General features: G+C 41.3%; 1 pseudogene; it reads left to right on the top strand.

Moving 5' to 3' along the window:
- The first annotated feature begins 7,103 nt into the window (after positions 1–7,103).
- LOC112485109 lies at positions 7,104–7,222 on the top strand (annotated as a pseudogene).
- The last annotated feature ends 9,197 nt before the right edge of the window (positions 7,223–16,419 follow it).

Below are 16,419 nucleotides of genomic sequence, written 5' to 3'. Positions count from 1 at the left end.
GTAACAGCCTGCCAGTATCAGGGCTTCGACTAATTTCTCTGATTTTTTTTTCAAACTCAGTGTTGTAAATTAGCTGCTACCGCTCCAGGCATTGTGTCATCACAAGTGTTCCATGCTGGAAGGAAGAGGTAAGCAGAAAAGCTTTCTCCTCTTTTGATCTGGGGTTTTTTTTTGCGGGGGAGGGGTTCCTAATCATTTCTGGAAACCACCATCAGACTCATTTGCCAGTGTCATGTGGCCATTTGGAGTTGCAAGGGAGGCTAGCAAAAGAGAATAGGATTATTACAACTATCCTAGACCTTCATGATCCACATCCCCCACCCAGAGTTAGAAGGGAGACCTCTGATCCCTAAGAGCAAGAGATCTCCACCCAACCTAAACAAAATAGGAGTCTCTTAGTGGGAAAGAAGTGGGAATAATGTCAGGTTGCTTGGATGATGAACAATTGTCCATGGCTGCCAGTTATTGTGTCTGATGGCTTTAAAGCTATCATATCAGTCCCAGAAGTTCCTGATGGTACATGGGATGCATATTACCTGCCAACCTTGACTGGCAGTAACAGCCTAGAAGTGCCTACAAATGAAGCACTTGTAGGATAGGATCTCAGGGAAGAAGTTCTGTACTTTTTTTTTTTATCAATAGCTGTGACACATATGGCACAGGGGAGAAGCAAACAGAACGTGTGCCTGTATCACAGATCTTTTCTTCCTAGATGGAGAGTCCCCAGCCTGTGATGGGTGAGCTTCAATGCATCTTACTCTGATGGCAATTCCCATTTTTTTCCCCCATCAAGACTAGTCCCAACCCCACTATGCCTGCTTCTGCTTCCTCTGGGTCTGAATGTCATTTCTCATAGTAAGGAGGAAAGGATGAGCCCAGGAGAGGCATAGGCAGGTGGAATCTCATGTTCCTCCTAACATCTGATTGAAGCACAAGTAAAATGAGCCTTATGCTGTCCCCACCAAGTTCTAAATATGATGGACTGTACCACACCACGATCTTTGAATAAGAACTTGGGATAAATTGATTTGGAAACTTTGTATCTGAAAAATTGTCTCAACTTGAGAGCACCAGTATTTCTGCACCATTTTTCATATCTATTTTTACAAACCATTTTTCAAAGGTACCACTAGCAATAACTCTAGGGCGTTCATTTCCAAACTCGAACATTTTCATGCAAACTTCTCATCTTCCTGGACTACATGAGTGCAAGAAAAACATCCATTTATGTAAAAGTTACATTGCAAAGGCTTGCCCCATGAGAACATAATTTCCATGAGAGCAGGGATATTTGCCTGGTTTCTTTATTCTGTGTCCCTAGCACCTAAATCCAGTGTCTCCACATCAAAAGTAGTCAGTAAATATTTGCTGAATTAATGTCATAATATAACCATCATCCCTCTTGTGCTATATGATATGTCTGACATCGCTTTCCTCTTGAGGATTAAGATATCGATGGAGCATCCTTCAAGATCAAGATGAGAAACTGGGATGTGTAGAAGGAAAGAAAGCATTGAGTCAACGTTATCTATCCAGCCTTAAATGGAAACTCAAGAGACATGCACCAAGGGAGCCAAGGGTAGGCCAGCTCCCTTGTAATAGGAGGAACTGATCATGCTGTCGTTAATAATAATAGCAAACACTTCTATAAGTGCCAGGCCCTATTCCAAGTGTTTTATTTAGATTACCTCAAGTAATCCTTACAACAAGCTGTAAAGCAAATACTGTTACTATCATGTCCCTTTAACAGATGAAAAAACTAAGACATTTAGTTAAATTAACTGCCCAACTGCGTAGTGTCTCTGTCTCTCTCTCTGTCTCTCTCTCTCTCTCTCTCACACACACACACACACACACACACACACACGAGAGAGAGAGAGAGAGAGAGAGAGAGACGGACGGACGGACGGACGGACAGACACACAGACAGACAGAGAAGGAGAGAGAAGGAGAGAGAGAGGATTGAGAGAGTGAGAGAGTGCGTATCAGAATCAGAATCTGAACCTGGCAATCTGGCTTAAATATCTGCACTCATTACATCTCTACTGCGTGGCCACTTTGGCCTCCCAGGCCTCCAAGATCTCACTGCTCTTACTGTCTAAGGATGAGTTGGGGGATGGTGAGGAATGACAGATAGTAGCCTTCCAAACCTTCTAAGCTGCATGACTGTTTTGAGGGGAAAAAAATCTTACTTGGTTAGCCAAATTCATAGAAACAGAAAGTAGGATGGTAGTTAGCAAGGGCTGGGGGAGGGAGGAAAAGGGGAATTGTTGTTTAAGGGTATAGAATTTCAATTTTACAAGGTAAAAAGAGTTCTGGAGATCTGTTTCACAACGGTGTGAATATACTTAACTCTACTGAACTGTATGCTTAAATTGTTAAGATGGTAAATTTTAGGTTATGTGTTTTTTATCACAATAAAAAAAGAAAGGAAATCTCACCTGGAACTGCCTGAATCAGTGGGAGCAGAGCAGGGGCCTAAGATCCCAGCCTCTTGCCTTCTTTTCCCAGACTCTCCCACCAAAAAGGTCCCCCAAGGCGGGGGGGGAGGGGGGTGCGGTCATCAAAGCACAGGCTTAAAACCACTAAATTCTAGAAAACTTCTAAATTCTCTTCAAGATGATTCCAAAGCCTCACACCAAATCACACTCTCAAAAGTATCAGTCTCAAAAATCCTCATGGCCCTTCAAGGTACAGTTAGTCAATTTATGCTCTCACCATGGTACTTGAGATCTTCCACGATCTGGCCCCAGTCTAAGTGTCCAAGTTCACAAATCACTGTCATGTCTCGACTCTGACCCCTCCACCCCACCCATGGTGCACTGCCCGCCTCCCACTGTCCACGCCAGCCACATGCAGCTCCAGTCTTTCCCTCGTCAGGTCAGGCGCTGGCACACTTCCACGTCTTCCTGTCCCAACTCCTTCTTCCTTTGCTTGGCAAATCTTACTTCCCTAGACTCTCCTATTCCCCTGTACCCAAAATTAATCACAACAGTCTCTTGAACGTCTGTTTCTTTCTTGTCTGTGAAACAAGAACTGTGTGTACAACTCCCCCAGCTCAGAAGCCTGATTCTATTTGCACTTTAGTTATAGGTAAGACGCTATCTCTCTTCCACTATCACTTCCACCAGGATTCCCCTACGCTCTGTATGTTTGGGAGGATTAACTAGTATCCAGGACTCCCAGATGGAAGCGTTGATGGGAAGGAGTTCAGAAGAGACGTGGGCACAAGTGAGCTTTGGCAATACCCCATCCTTCCCTATCCCCGCCCCCCACCACCCCACCCCAACCACGGTTCTGAGCCTAAGGAATAGGGAGGCAGTGAATGCTGGGAGGAGCCTCTGTATGACCAGCTTGTAGCAGTGAGGGCCATAAGACTTGGAGACCGAAGTAAGTGGAGGCACTGGCACATATTTTTCATTTAAAGAAAAAAAATTCTAATAAAAAGAAGAACAATTCTAATCTTTGAATTTGAAGCTCTCTTTGCATCTTCCTTGGGTCCTAAAGTGATCTGCTTTCAGCACGTGTACATTTCACCAGCACCCACATTATATTCTGACCCAGTTCACATGGATCTGACTGAAAAGAGGCACAGAACAGGACAAGAAAGCATTCGAAAAGGAAATCTATGCTTAGTTTAGATCTGCACCAAGACCATTCCCTACCACGGGAAATTATTTGACTAGTCAAACAGAGTAACCCATTTCTCTTTGTTTGAGAACATGGTGATTATACTCATGAGAGGGAGTAAATAAGATAAAGGACATAATGCATGCTAGATTTTTCATTTGGTGAGCAGAATGAAAATCATTTGAACATATCCCTGTGGAAAAAATAATCAATTTTTCATAGACTTGTTATAGGTTTCATAAAATATATTGTGCATATATTTTTAAGAGTAAGAAAATGGCTTTTTAATGATACTTAAAATATATGGCATGACAAGAATTATTTAAAATGTGTTTCTGAGGCCTGAAGTTTGGTGCCGCCTGCTAAAATATAGATGATTTGGATAAGTCTGTCTTCTTGAGATAAATGTGAGGCCTGGCTCATCTTATTACAAAGTTAATATGAAGGAACATGGTATTCAGGCAGTTAAGTAATTGGTATAAATCCTCCCAAGATATTAGATCCCCTGAACTTCTACCAGTTAGCAGTTCACCCATTGGCCTGTGTGCATTAAATAACTACTCTTAACCCAGAGGTCAGGAAAACATTGCTCACATAGAAAAAGTTGACACAAAGCAGAACAAGAGGAAGCAGAGCTGAATCCAACAGAAGTATAAACAGCACTCATTCAACAAGTGTTTTCTGAGCAGTGCACCAGGCCTAAGAATGTGAGGAGACACGATCCAAGTGCTCTGGGGTCTTAATCCTGGATCCAGGAAGACTAGCGCTGTTGTGATGAGCAACTGACTTGATTTCCACATTGGTGGGCATACTTTTCACAGGCATATATCTCCATTTTAAGTGGAAGACTATGCCCCTATATTCATGCCCAGCCTTGTTTAAGCATTTAACATAGGTCTACAGGAGACAGGTAACAATGTTGAGGACAAATCCGATCATCACAAGTAGGGAAACAGGCATCTTCAAAACCATGGTGGTGAGTCATGAGGGTCCTTCCCATAGAGGACCTATTTGTCACAGTTCCAGAAAAACCAAGGTGTTTTCTCCACTCTCTGCCAAATAAAGATGTGTCTGACATGTATCATGCATCCGGCACTTCATATATGTATATATAAACAAGTGAATGAATGAATGAATGAGTGAATGAGAGAAGATTATTTAAATCTACTTGAGGAAGATCTAATATATGAAGATCAAAAAAATCACTTGGCTTTATGTTTTTTCATCATGTCACAAGTTACTTAAACATTACATCATTGGGAGTCTACAATCTTCCTACAAGGGGCTATGAAGACATTAAGCATCACCGATGTAGGAATTCACAGTCTAGCTGAGAGACTATATCAAATGTATGACATCAGGATTTACAAAAGGAAAAGTCACTCCAGGCCCAAGTTGGCTGAGAGGACTTGGCACAAGGGGTGTTAAGAAAGGCATTGATTACTAAAGGGGCAGGAGTGGCATTTCAGAAGGTAGAAAAACAGAAGCCAAGATTTAGAAGCAGAAATTAGGCATACCCATTTGCTGATAGTGATGACAGCACCTGCCCTGACCAGAGCTGCAGGAAACAGAATTCATAATACAGTGGGTCTTATTATGGAGAAAGGGCTAACAAGCTGCCCCAGAAGTTGATTTGTTACATCAGGCAGTCATTTTAGGATCTTGAGTAGGAGTAACAGAATATTCCTTAGGTATGGTGAGAACTCACTCCAGGATTCCTTTGAAGAACACACCCGCCTTGACATTAAGCTAATGATTTCATTTGCATTCAGCTTTTCAGTATCTCCTCTCAGTGGATCGCTTATGGACCACACAGTTGTAGCAGAGGTCGCTGAAGTCAGACAAGCACTGCCTAGAGAATGACTTGCTCCTGATATATTGCCTCTGTGTTGTTCTAATTTGTGTAGATACAGTGTGAGACATAAAATGCAAATTCACTCAAAAGCAACAATAACTTGAGGCATCCCAGGCACCAGCCTATAGATACACGGGGAGTCTCTTTAACAATAACCCAAATGTCACTACTGGCTCCAATCTCCCTGCCATTCATGCAGGACTTCAACTTCCGGTAAAATGGCCCTCATGGCATTTCTAGTTCCCAAGAATATTGTGCCTGTACCTGCAAACAAGTCCGTCCTCTCCAGCTGGCCACCGGGCGGCACTGCATCTGCACTATCTCTCCTGGTCCATCACACCCTCAGGCCTCTGACCCCAGCCAGGCCAAAGCTGCAGGATGGTTTGTATGGAGTAGTAAAGGGAAATGCCTCATTACTCTTTTGAGCCAGCCAGGAGGTGGAAGAAAAGAGGTACCTGGAGCTTTTAGAAAGAGAAGGGATGGAGATCTTGGAACAGTTGCTAAAGACTTGGACCATGGGAGAAAAAGCAGGGTGAAGTAAGGTTTAAAGTGACCCAAATGTCAAAGGGTTTAATGCAACCCCTTCAGAGTCTGCAAATAAACCTTTGACAAAGATCTAGAACACAGATGAGGTTTGGGGATCAGATTTGTGTTTCTTCTGCATGTTTCTGTGCTGCCTCTAAGGTGACAACAAGAAGCCTAGTTGAAGGTTGCATATATAAAAAGTAAGGAAAGCCACCGCAGAAATTGTCCCCGTGGTAACTTCTGCAAAGTTAGATTAGGTACTGGGGGGCTTCGTAACAATGAACATGTATCACATTATAATTTTAACAGGTGTCTGTTTTACTTATACTCTTCAGGTGAGGTAAACAAGGTGGCTAGGTGCAAAATTTAAGGAGCCACTGACTCTCGCAGTCTGGAAGGCTCAGACCCAACATATAAATGCCCCTGTAGGGCAGTGCCTCTTTAAATCTAGCACCCTAGCTACCCTGCTTGCCTCACACCAGTCCTGGCCCTGCTTACCCTCTTCTTGTTAACTATCACAGTTTTGAATTCCATTTAAATTCAAACTAGGATGCTATCTGCCACAAACACTGTATACAGAGTACATTGCCATTTCAAAAGCACTTTCAAATGCATATTTCACTGGCTTTTCACAACAATCTTAGAGAAAAACTATACAGGTATCATAGCTCCCATTCTACAGATGAAAAACCAGAAAGGTTAAGAGACCTATCCAAAGTCACCCTGCTGCTAAGTGGCAGCACACTCAACCCAGTTCAAGTTACCACTAACTGCAATTATTCCCACTCCCCTGGTATTTCCATGAGACTAGGCATGCGCGCGTGCGCGCACGCGCACACGCCCAGTTCAAGTTACCACTAACTGCAATTATTCCCATTCCCCTGGTATTTCCATGAGACTAGGCATGCGTGCGCGCGCACACACACACACACACACACACACACACACACACACAGAACATAAAGAAAATGATATCATTCTTATAAATATCAGGGGAAAATGAATCTCTGAAGTGAACCTAACCCAAATGTTCGTATCTCCCGTCAACTAAAGCTCTGCATCTTCCTTTGCTCCCTTCAAAACCAAAGGAGGAGTCTACTGCCATGCCACCCTGAACGTGCCTGATCGCATCTGATCTCAGAAGCTAAGCAGGGTCAGGCCTGGTTAGTACTTGGATGGGAGACTACTTAGGAATACCAAGTGCTGTGCGGGTTAAAACACATACACACACACACACACACACACACACACGAGGCAAAAGCCACAGAAAATCAAGGCAGCCTTCAGCCAAGATGGCTACCCTCTTAGGAGAAGCCCCTCTGAATTCTCCATTAGCAGCAGCCTCTCACCAAGGTGTACAAGCAGGTCCCTGGCTGCCTGTTGGCACCTGGTATGAGCCATAGAAACTCTTTAACAGTTGAGGGAGGAGGGGCTTCTGCCTAGGAGACCTTAGCCTAAGAGAGTCAGAGTTGGACAACCCTAGCAGGAAAGCACGCATGAGCATGCATGGCAGTCAGCACTTCTGGCTTTTCCCTTTGAGCAGAAAGGAGTAGACAGCACCAGTAGTCACCAGCCTGGAGCTCGGCCAGGTGGCCTGGTGACCTAGAAGTTTGTTTAGGGAGTTAGTTCAGACAGACCCTGAACTACCTTGCACATCCAGCTGTGTTTTAGGATATTGCAGGATCTCAACACTGCGTTTAACAAAAATGAAGACTATTCCTCTCCCCACCGCCACTGGCAAATTTGTTATTCTCAGTTCCCAACTGGTACTTTCTTTTAAAAATGAAGTTTAAAAAAATTAAGAAATTGGAAGAACACACTCATTTACCAATTGTGCTCCCCCCCGCCCCTTTCACAAAATCTAAATTAACAGCTAGCAGAACTCGTCCTGATCTTGTTTACCCGTTCCTCGAAGAATATGAATCCATTTCCCCCTTGCCTGGCTCTTTGGTACACTGTTTAGCCAAGCCTTTGGCTCCCTCTTCTGTTGAAAAGAAGAACAACATGCGACAAACAAATTCTATCTATTTAAGAAAACATTTGAGGAAACTACCCTAGATGTTTACATAAGTTGTGTAAAGTGGCTTTAAAGAAGGTATAGTATTACAGAATTATTATCCATTTAACATTCAAATTAGTTTCCCAGAAAAAGTAAACTTTAAATCAGATAAGATTAAATCAAGATAAATTGCATGCTCACCTGGGTAGCTGAACAAAATCAATGGAGTAATTCTTTGGTCATTGGACTAAAAGATTCAAGATTGATTTTTCCTCCCTTTCAGTAAAATATGAAACTCCTTGATAACCTGAAGTATTATTGGAGTTCTGTTTCTTTCAAGAGTTTATGTGATAGAGGCATAACAATTTATCTAAAAAGTTTTTCGACTGCTGTAGGGATGGCTTAATTTGCATGATCTCATCAGGCAGTGATTTTTTTTTTTAAAGCACTGACCTCAGAAATAGGAAAAAAATAAAATAAAGGTTTCCTGCTAAGTACCAGAGTTCTCATCATAAAGTTAAATATTCCATTGTAAACTCAGTAATATCCTAAAATAATCCATCACAACCTCTTACAATATTCAGTGACATGTAGGAAGTTTTGAGTTTCTGGAGAGCTTTATTCTGTCCAAAACACAATGGAAGATTCCTGTAAGGGAGTTTTTCTTTCTAAGGAAGACGCCTATGCACTGTGGACTATTATCATAAAGCCCCACTGGGCTCTTCTATTTTATGAGCTGTTTCCACAGTGGGGTTGTTTGGTATCTATACAGGGCTCCTCCTCTTAATAAGGGTGACCACTATGAAGCACTGTATTAGGCATTCAACATGTAGACACACACTAACAATGAATTAGAATTATCCTCCTTTTTCACATGAGGAAACTGCAAGTTAAAAGTGACTTACATGTGACGGTAAGTTTTGGTGAGAAGCAGAGCTGGGAAGCATCCTGGATGGTGGAAACTTAAAGTCTGTGCTCTTGAAGGCAACACCCACTTCCTCTTTTAAAAGCTCTCCCCTTACCTGGCCGGAAGGCATACCTGAAATCAGAATTTCCCTGGTGATAAGAATCACCTGGGGAGCCCATTCAATACTATTTCCCAAACCCCTTACCCTGGTGTTTCTGACTCAGTGGGTCTGTGTTAGGCCTAGGAATTCTTTTTAACAAATGATCCAGAGAACTATGGGAACGGTTTTAGGCCAGAGGTTGGCAAAGTAAAGGGCCAGAGAGTATTTTTGGCTTTGTGGGCCAAAAGAGCTGTGTCACTACTACTCAGAACAAAAGCAGCCAGAGGCAATTCGAAAATGAATGGGCATGGCTGTGGACCAATACTTTATTTACAAAAACATGTCTGGCTTTAGTTTGCTGACCCCTTCTTAGACCATTCATAATGCCATTATAAAAGACATTAATGCTTGCTATTTGTCACTTCACTAAGGCTGTGTCTCAATCAAGCAACTGATCTAATGAAAATCTTTTCAACATCATGAAACATCACCCTTATCAAGGGATCAAGTTAAGGTTGTGTCTTCAGAGAGCAGCACTTTTAATATCAGATGTAGATTAATAACCTCCCTGTCTGCACAACTCATAATGGACATTAGCAGATCAAACACAAACAGATAGGTGAAGCTTTCGCCTCAGCATATTGAATGTGGTAGGCAGAATTCTAAGATCCTCCAACATTTTTTTGAATAGAAACCTTCCAATTAACCAATCACACGCTTATTTAAGTCTCACTCTGCAGGGATTTTGCCGATGTAATTAAGGTCCCAAATCAGTTAACTTTAAGATAGGGAAATCATCCTGATGGACCTGATTGAAATCAGTTGAGCCCGTTAGACCAGAATCTAGAGGTCAAAGACAGAGGAGTTGAAATCAAAACGAGAGGAAGCTTCAACGTGGGGGAGAGTCATTGCTCGCTTTAGAGATGGACGGGCCATGTGGCAAGAAAAGTGAGTGTCTTCTAAGAGCTGAGAGTGCCCTGGCTGACAGCCAGAAAAAAAAGGTCCTCGGTCCTAGAATCATAAGAAAGCGAGTTTTTGCAATAACTAAGCGAGCTTAGAAGGGGATGCTGAACACCAGAGTAGCACCATGCCCTGGCTGACACCTTGACATCAGTTGGTGACATCCCAACAAAGCAAAGAATCCAGCCACAACATGCCTAGACTTCTGACCTCAAAAATTGTGAGATAAAAAAGTTATGTATGGCAAACTGCTCAGTTTATGCTCATTCGTTACACAGCAACAACAAAAAAATTAATACAAGAGGCCCAGGGCTTTGATGTCTGAGTTACTGCTGGGGATTTTAAGTCCAACAATCTCTGGGTATAAATATAGATGGATGAGTCCCCTTAGAGCCATTTTCATTCATCCTATCTAGATTCTCCCCTGACTCAGTCCGCTTTTCAGGAATATGCTTATCAAAACTCCTACTGCAATGACGTTTACCCAAGACCAACATGCAGGCTTATTTCAACACGCTTGTCATGTGCAAAGCATCAAACCAGATATTGGATGTGGACGGGTAAAAGGGGATGAAAAGATAAACAAGGAGTTTACGTCTTCGATGAGGAACAGGTGTTTGAAAATTTAACTGTCAGGTAGGTATTATAATTGAAGTGGAAGAAAGCAAAGCAGATAATTCTGACCAAGAAAAGATGGAACTTACATTAGAGGACACAGTCTAAACCAGAGAACAGAAGTGCAAGGTATTTTAAAGGACTAGAATGAGATAGTAAGTGTAAGATTTTGGTGGAAATTGGGGAGGGCTTTCTTTACATAATGGGCCCCCAAGGGTCCCCAAAACTCTTTCTGCATCCTGAGAATTAGGAGCTCTGACCACCAAGTAATCTTTCAGGGAATCTACTGATGTGTGTGTGTGTGTGTGTGTGTGTGTGTGTGTGTGTAGTTTTGGTTTGGGGTTGTTTTTATTTGTTTGTTTCTTTGTTTACTCTTTCATGAGGATGACTGATGCTCAGCTGAATCCAGAGGAGCATTTGATTTGCCTGCAGTCCTCCGGGGATGCCCCTGCTAAATGCATGAAAAGTCACTCAACATCAAAGATCATTCAGCCACAGATGTGAGAGCTTCTGTCACCTTATAGGGCTTATAACTGCCAGTGTCCTCTTAAAATTTTCCCCAGTGCAAGATACAGAGGTGGGGGGTGGGGTGAAGGGAATGAAGGAGCTTGGCTTAATACAGTCGAATTTCTACTGGCACTGGCTCCAAGCAGCCTTTTAACAGAGATGTTTAATTGATCTTTATTGAGCAGAACCTTCCCTTCTGCTTATAAAAGAAATGATCACTCTTCCTTCTGGTTCTATCTGAAAAAGTTAATAGCCCCAGTTTTCTCTTACAGCAGAGATACTTAATGACTGGGAGACTATCATAAATAGAGTTTATTGTCCAAAATAGAAACCATGTTCTAATCAACCTTCACAAATCACCTTGCTTATATCTGTTGATTTTGGGAGGAACTATTCCCAGCTGACAAGCACATTTTTCTTGCCACTCAGGGTCCGCTGTCCAATTAACAAATGCCTTCAGCAAAGAAATCTATAGGCTTGTGCCAAAGACCCTTGAGGATGCCGTAATGTGTATCGATTTGATCCTCTCATACACTAGCTCCTAAGCGAGGCCTGAGAGCTGAGCCATAATCATTTGTACATGTTGTGCAGGAATATTTGGCAGGTATGAAGACGATCATTGCAATACTTCCAGGATTCAAAGACACTTCCAGGATTCAGTATAAGTAAAGCCATTGCTTGGTAGCGATTGAGAGGAAAAGTAATACTTTCCACGTTACTTTAGTTCATTTTTAAGAGGCTTTATTGATATTAGCGTTACTCCTTGAAACGACCTTCGAACGCAAGCAGGTATTAATGTTTCCATTTTACAGCCAGGAATTTTGTATTAAATGTTCCTACTAGCATGCCATTTGAGGAATACATTTGGCAGCAAACTAGAGACTAGCTGCTACAATAAACTGTTATTATTTGGGGATTCGTTCTAGAATTATGAATTTTCTGAGTCTTTTTTAATTTTTCTCTCTTCTTTCTGGCTGTTGGCTTTGCCCACCTGTCACCTGCCACTCTCTCCTCACCCCGCCAAGTTACAGTCCTGGCACAGAAGTCACCATGGCCATCATTTCTAAACCCAATTTTGTGTGAAAAATACAAGTGTTCTTAGGTGGACAAGAGGACAGAATTTTTGAAATTGTGATATCTCTACAAAAATCTGAACTATACTATCACTCTAATAGTGTGGCTCTAACTTATCCCCAAATAGCTAGCAAAGGAAGGGATGGGAAGGGAAGCACCTACCATTTGTTGATACAATTAATAGAAATATAATTAAGGCAGGTGTAAGACCTGGGCCTGAGGTCTTACCTTGAACATGAGGGGAAGGGAGAAGAGAGGAGGAGGCTTTATACCTGAGATGTTGGCTGTCTTCTTTTTTTCTCCCAGTTTTATTGAGATATAATCGATATATAACATTGTATTCATTTCAAGTATTCAACAAAATGATTTGATGTATGTATTATGTATGTACATTACAAAATGATTACAATAAGTTTAGTTATCATCCATCACCTCATATAATTGCAATTTTTTTCCATGTGATAAGAACTTTTAAGGTCTACCCTCTTAGCAACTTTCAAGAATTCAATAAACCCATCCCTCAATTTACATGGTATTTTTTTACGCGAGATTTTTTTTATATCCATTAACTATTTCCCCCGTTTACAGGAACTTTTTATACACAGTTTTATTTTATGAGGTTCTTTCTTTTCATTTCCATTATTGGCAATTACTCTTCCTAAAAAACAATAGCTTAACTCAGCAACATACAAAGTTAGTAATACTTACTAACACACAATTATTAATGATCTTCACATTCATTGGATGGCAAATAAAAAAGCATGGGTGACTACTGATGTTTTTCGGGATTGGTTTTACAAATGTTTTGCTGTAGAAGCTGAAAATTGTATGAAGGAAAAATGTTTTCCTTTTAAAATACTTTCACTTTTAGACGATGTCCCTGGTCATCCACATAACTTAGAACATCCAAATATAAAAGTTGCATATTTGCCACCAAATATAACTTCCTTGATCCAACCTTTAAATCGAAACATTATTTCCACATTTATGATTAATTATATTAAACAGAATTTTACTATAACAGAGTTTAAATAGAGTATATATTTAATAAACTTGAAGATAATGAATTACTTGCTGTTACAGAAGCCTGAAATAAATACACAATTTTAAGTTGTATCAAGACTATTGCTTTAGCTTTGAGTAATATAAAGCCATCAACTTTAAGTGCTTGCTGGTTGTACCAGGGAATACGGTTTCCACACCCGAAGAGGGATTAACTGGCATTATTAATTTACTAAATTAATTTGAAGAAAAAGGCTTTCATAATTTGTATATAGATGATAGTAACAAATTACTGGTTGATCACAAATTAACAGATAATGAATTAATTCACTTACTATCTGAAGCTCATCCTGCTGGTGAATACGACAGTGAACTTGCGCCAGTTTCACTCACTGCAGAAAATATTTACAAAGCCCTTCAACTGACCACGAAACTGGAAACTGCAATTCTGGATATTGATCCAAACATCCAATGAACCTTAAAATTTTGAAAACTTTTTTTAATGTCGCAATGAATATCAAAGAATTTATGAAAACTTAGCAAAAGATAAGGTAGGAAAAAGATCATCCTAAAACATAAACATTAATAATGAAACCGAAGTAGTACAGTGATTTTGTGCAAATTAAAAAGGGAAGGCAGATTGCTTTAGATTACAGTAAGACACCGACAGTGAATAAAATCTATTTTGGTTTTTCTGAATTTTTATTAGCATTTTTCGGTGAAAACATGTGAAATAAATATTTTTATAATTCATATGGGCTTCTTTAGTATTTTTTTCCATACTGGTGGACTCTTTTTATGTGGTTTTCTTCCACACACACACACACACACACACACACACAAAAAAAAAAAAAAAAAAGACCTATGGGACAGATAATCCACATAAATCAAGGGGTGGGTATACAGTATTAACCAGAGTCACCATGCTGTACTTTACATCCCCAGGACTTATGTATCTTGTAACTGAAAATTTTTTGGCCACCTTCACCCATCTCCCCTGCCCCCTACTCCCTGCCTCTGGCAACCACCAATCTGTTCTCTCTTTCTATGAGTTCAGTTTTTTTTAGATTCCACATATAGGCGAGATCTTCAGTATTCATCTTTCTCTAGCATAATGCCCTCCAGGTCTACCTGGCTTTCTTTTCATTCAGAATCACAGTTAAACACTCAGGACTATGTCAGTGTTGTTACCAGGTCCTTGCCAGGTGTTTGGGCTGAGCTAATTCTCAAAATTCATATATTGAAGCCCTAACCTCTGGTATCTCAGAATGTTACTACATTTCAAGATAGGGTCTTTAAGAGGTAAATAAGTTAACATGGGGCATTAGGGTGGATCCCAATCCTATCTGACTGGTATCCTTATAAGAATAGGAGATAAGGACATACAGACACCAGGGATGCCCACAGAAGTAAAGCAGGCCATGTGAGGACACAGTGAAAAGGTGGCTGGCCATCTGCAAGCCAAGGAGAGGCCTAGACCAGGTCCTTCCCTCACAGCCCTCAGAGGAAACCAACCCTGCTGACACCTCGATCTTGGACTTCCACCCACCGAAAGTGTGAGAAAATAAATTTCTGTTTTTAAATATATTTTCTGTTGTCTGGTAGCCCTAGCAAATGAATACTGTGCCCCAAAAGTGAATGTGGAAAAAGGCCTGGCACAGCTACCACTTCCATGGTGTTTGCTACATGCCAAACACTGCTCTGAACACATTGCATGTATTAACTCGATCCTCACCATAGCCCTATGAAACAGGCACATTATTCTCATTCTCCTTTTACAGATAAGAAAACTGAGGCACAGAAAGTTCATTGAATCTTTCAAGGCTATATAACTGGCACATGCAAAAGCTGGGATTTAAACCCAGGCACCAGCCTTGGAGTTGTCTTCCGTCTGTTCTTTACCTGTATCTCCCAATTGATCATCCACAAAACCTTCAAAAACTGGTCTAGGAGGCAGCATGGAAGGCAAATCTGAAGATAATGTGCCCCCCTCTTGAGAGGCAAGGAGTCACAAGGTAGAAAGCTATGAAGAGAGAAGGAAAGGTATTTCATCTCAGAGGCCCATGGGATAGAAGAAAGAGACACTTGAGCCTGGTGAATTGAGGTCCCCAATGTAAGATGGTTTTCTCATGATGGCTGCCACCATTATCCACAGCCCAGTCTGGGACATAGCCCTGCTGTCAAGTAGTTTTGAGTTCCTCTGGGCATGTCGGCCCCTGTGGGCACGCGGTACACTATAGACTGCTGAGTCATTCTATAGAGTCAGAAATGGCTCACTCCCTTTCCAGCGTAACACTTCCAGAACAAGCAGGGAGCAGGTGCCAGAATGAGAATCAGGCTCGTCTTTATCTTGAGACCAGAGGCAGGTAATTCTTTGTTGTGGGGGATTACCATGTGCAATGTAGGACTGGTTAGCGGTATCCCTGGCCTCTACCCTCTAGATGCCAGTAGCACACCACCCATCTGTGAGAACCAAAAAATGTCTCCAATCTTAAGTATAGTCTAGGAGATAAAATCATCCCCATTGAGAAGCACTTCTATGTCCTCTAAGAGAAACAGAGAAAGATACTTCCTCAAGATACTTATTTCCACCTGTCAGAAAGTTATCATAATAATATATGCAAATATCCTATGTCTACGATGTATAGAGTGCACAACCTGCCCAACCACCCATGACAGTCCTTTTCCTCCTCTTTTGTTCCTCTCCTCAAGGCTGGGAGGAGAATGAGGCTAATCTGTATGTCCTCTAAGAGAAACAGAGAAAGATACTTCCTCAAGATACTTATTTCCACCTGTCAGAAAGTTATCATAATAATATATGCAAATATCCTATGTCTACGATGTATAGAGTGCACAACCTGCCCAACCACCCATGACAGTCCTTTTCCTCCTCTTTTGTTCCTCTCCTCAAGGCTGGGAGGAGAATGAGGCTAATAATCTGCTCTATACACGATCATTCTACTTCCTGTACTTCTGAGATACTATAAGGAAACTGAGGGATAACTACACACCATCAAATCCAGCTTCCTGACCTCAGCTTGGGGTTGGGTTTGGGACAGACCTTTCTCTACCCTGAGGTGAACATTAAGAAACTAAAACTCATATTGATCCTTCTGATTTTCTAGTCCAGCCATGAATGCGACAGGCATGAGGTGATAATTACATTTTTTTTCCTTCCTCATTGCTGAAGCAATAGATAGAACAATTTAATTTATAGCTATGTTCTCCTATCCTTGAAGCAGGCA

Source organism: Pteropus alecto, unplaced genomic scaffold (genome assembly GCF_000325575.1).
Source record: "Pteropus alecto unplaced genomic scaffold, ASM32557v1 scaffold95, whole genome shotgun sequence".
NCBI lineage: Eukaryota > Metazoa > Chordata > Mammalia > Chiroptera > Pteropodidae > Pteropus > Pteropus alecto.
The sequence above is the reverse complement of the archived record's forward strand: the minus strand, read 5'-3'. Positions and strand labels throughout refer to the sequence as shown.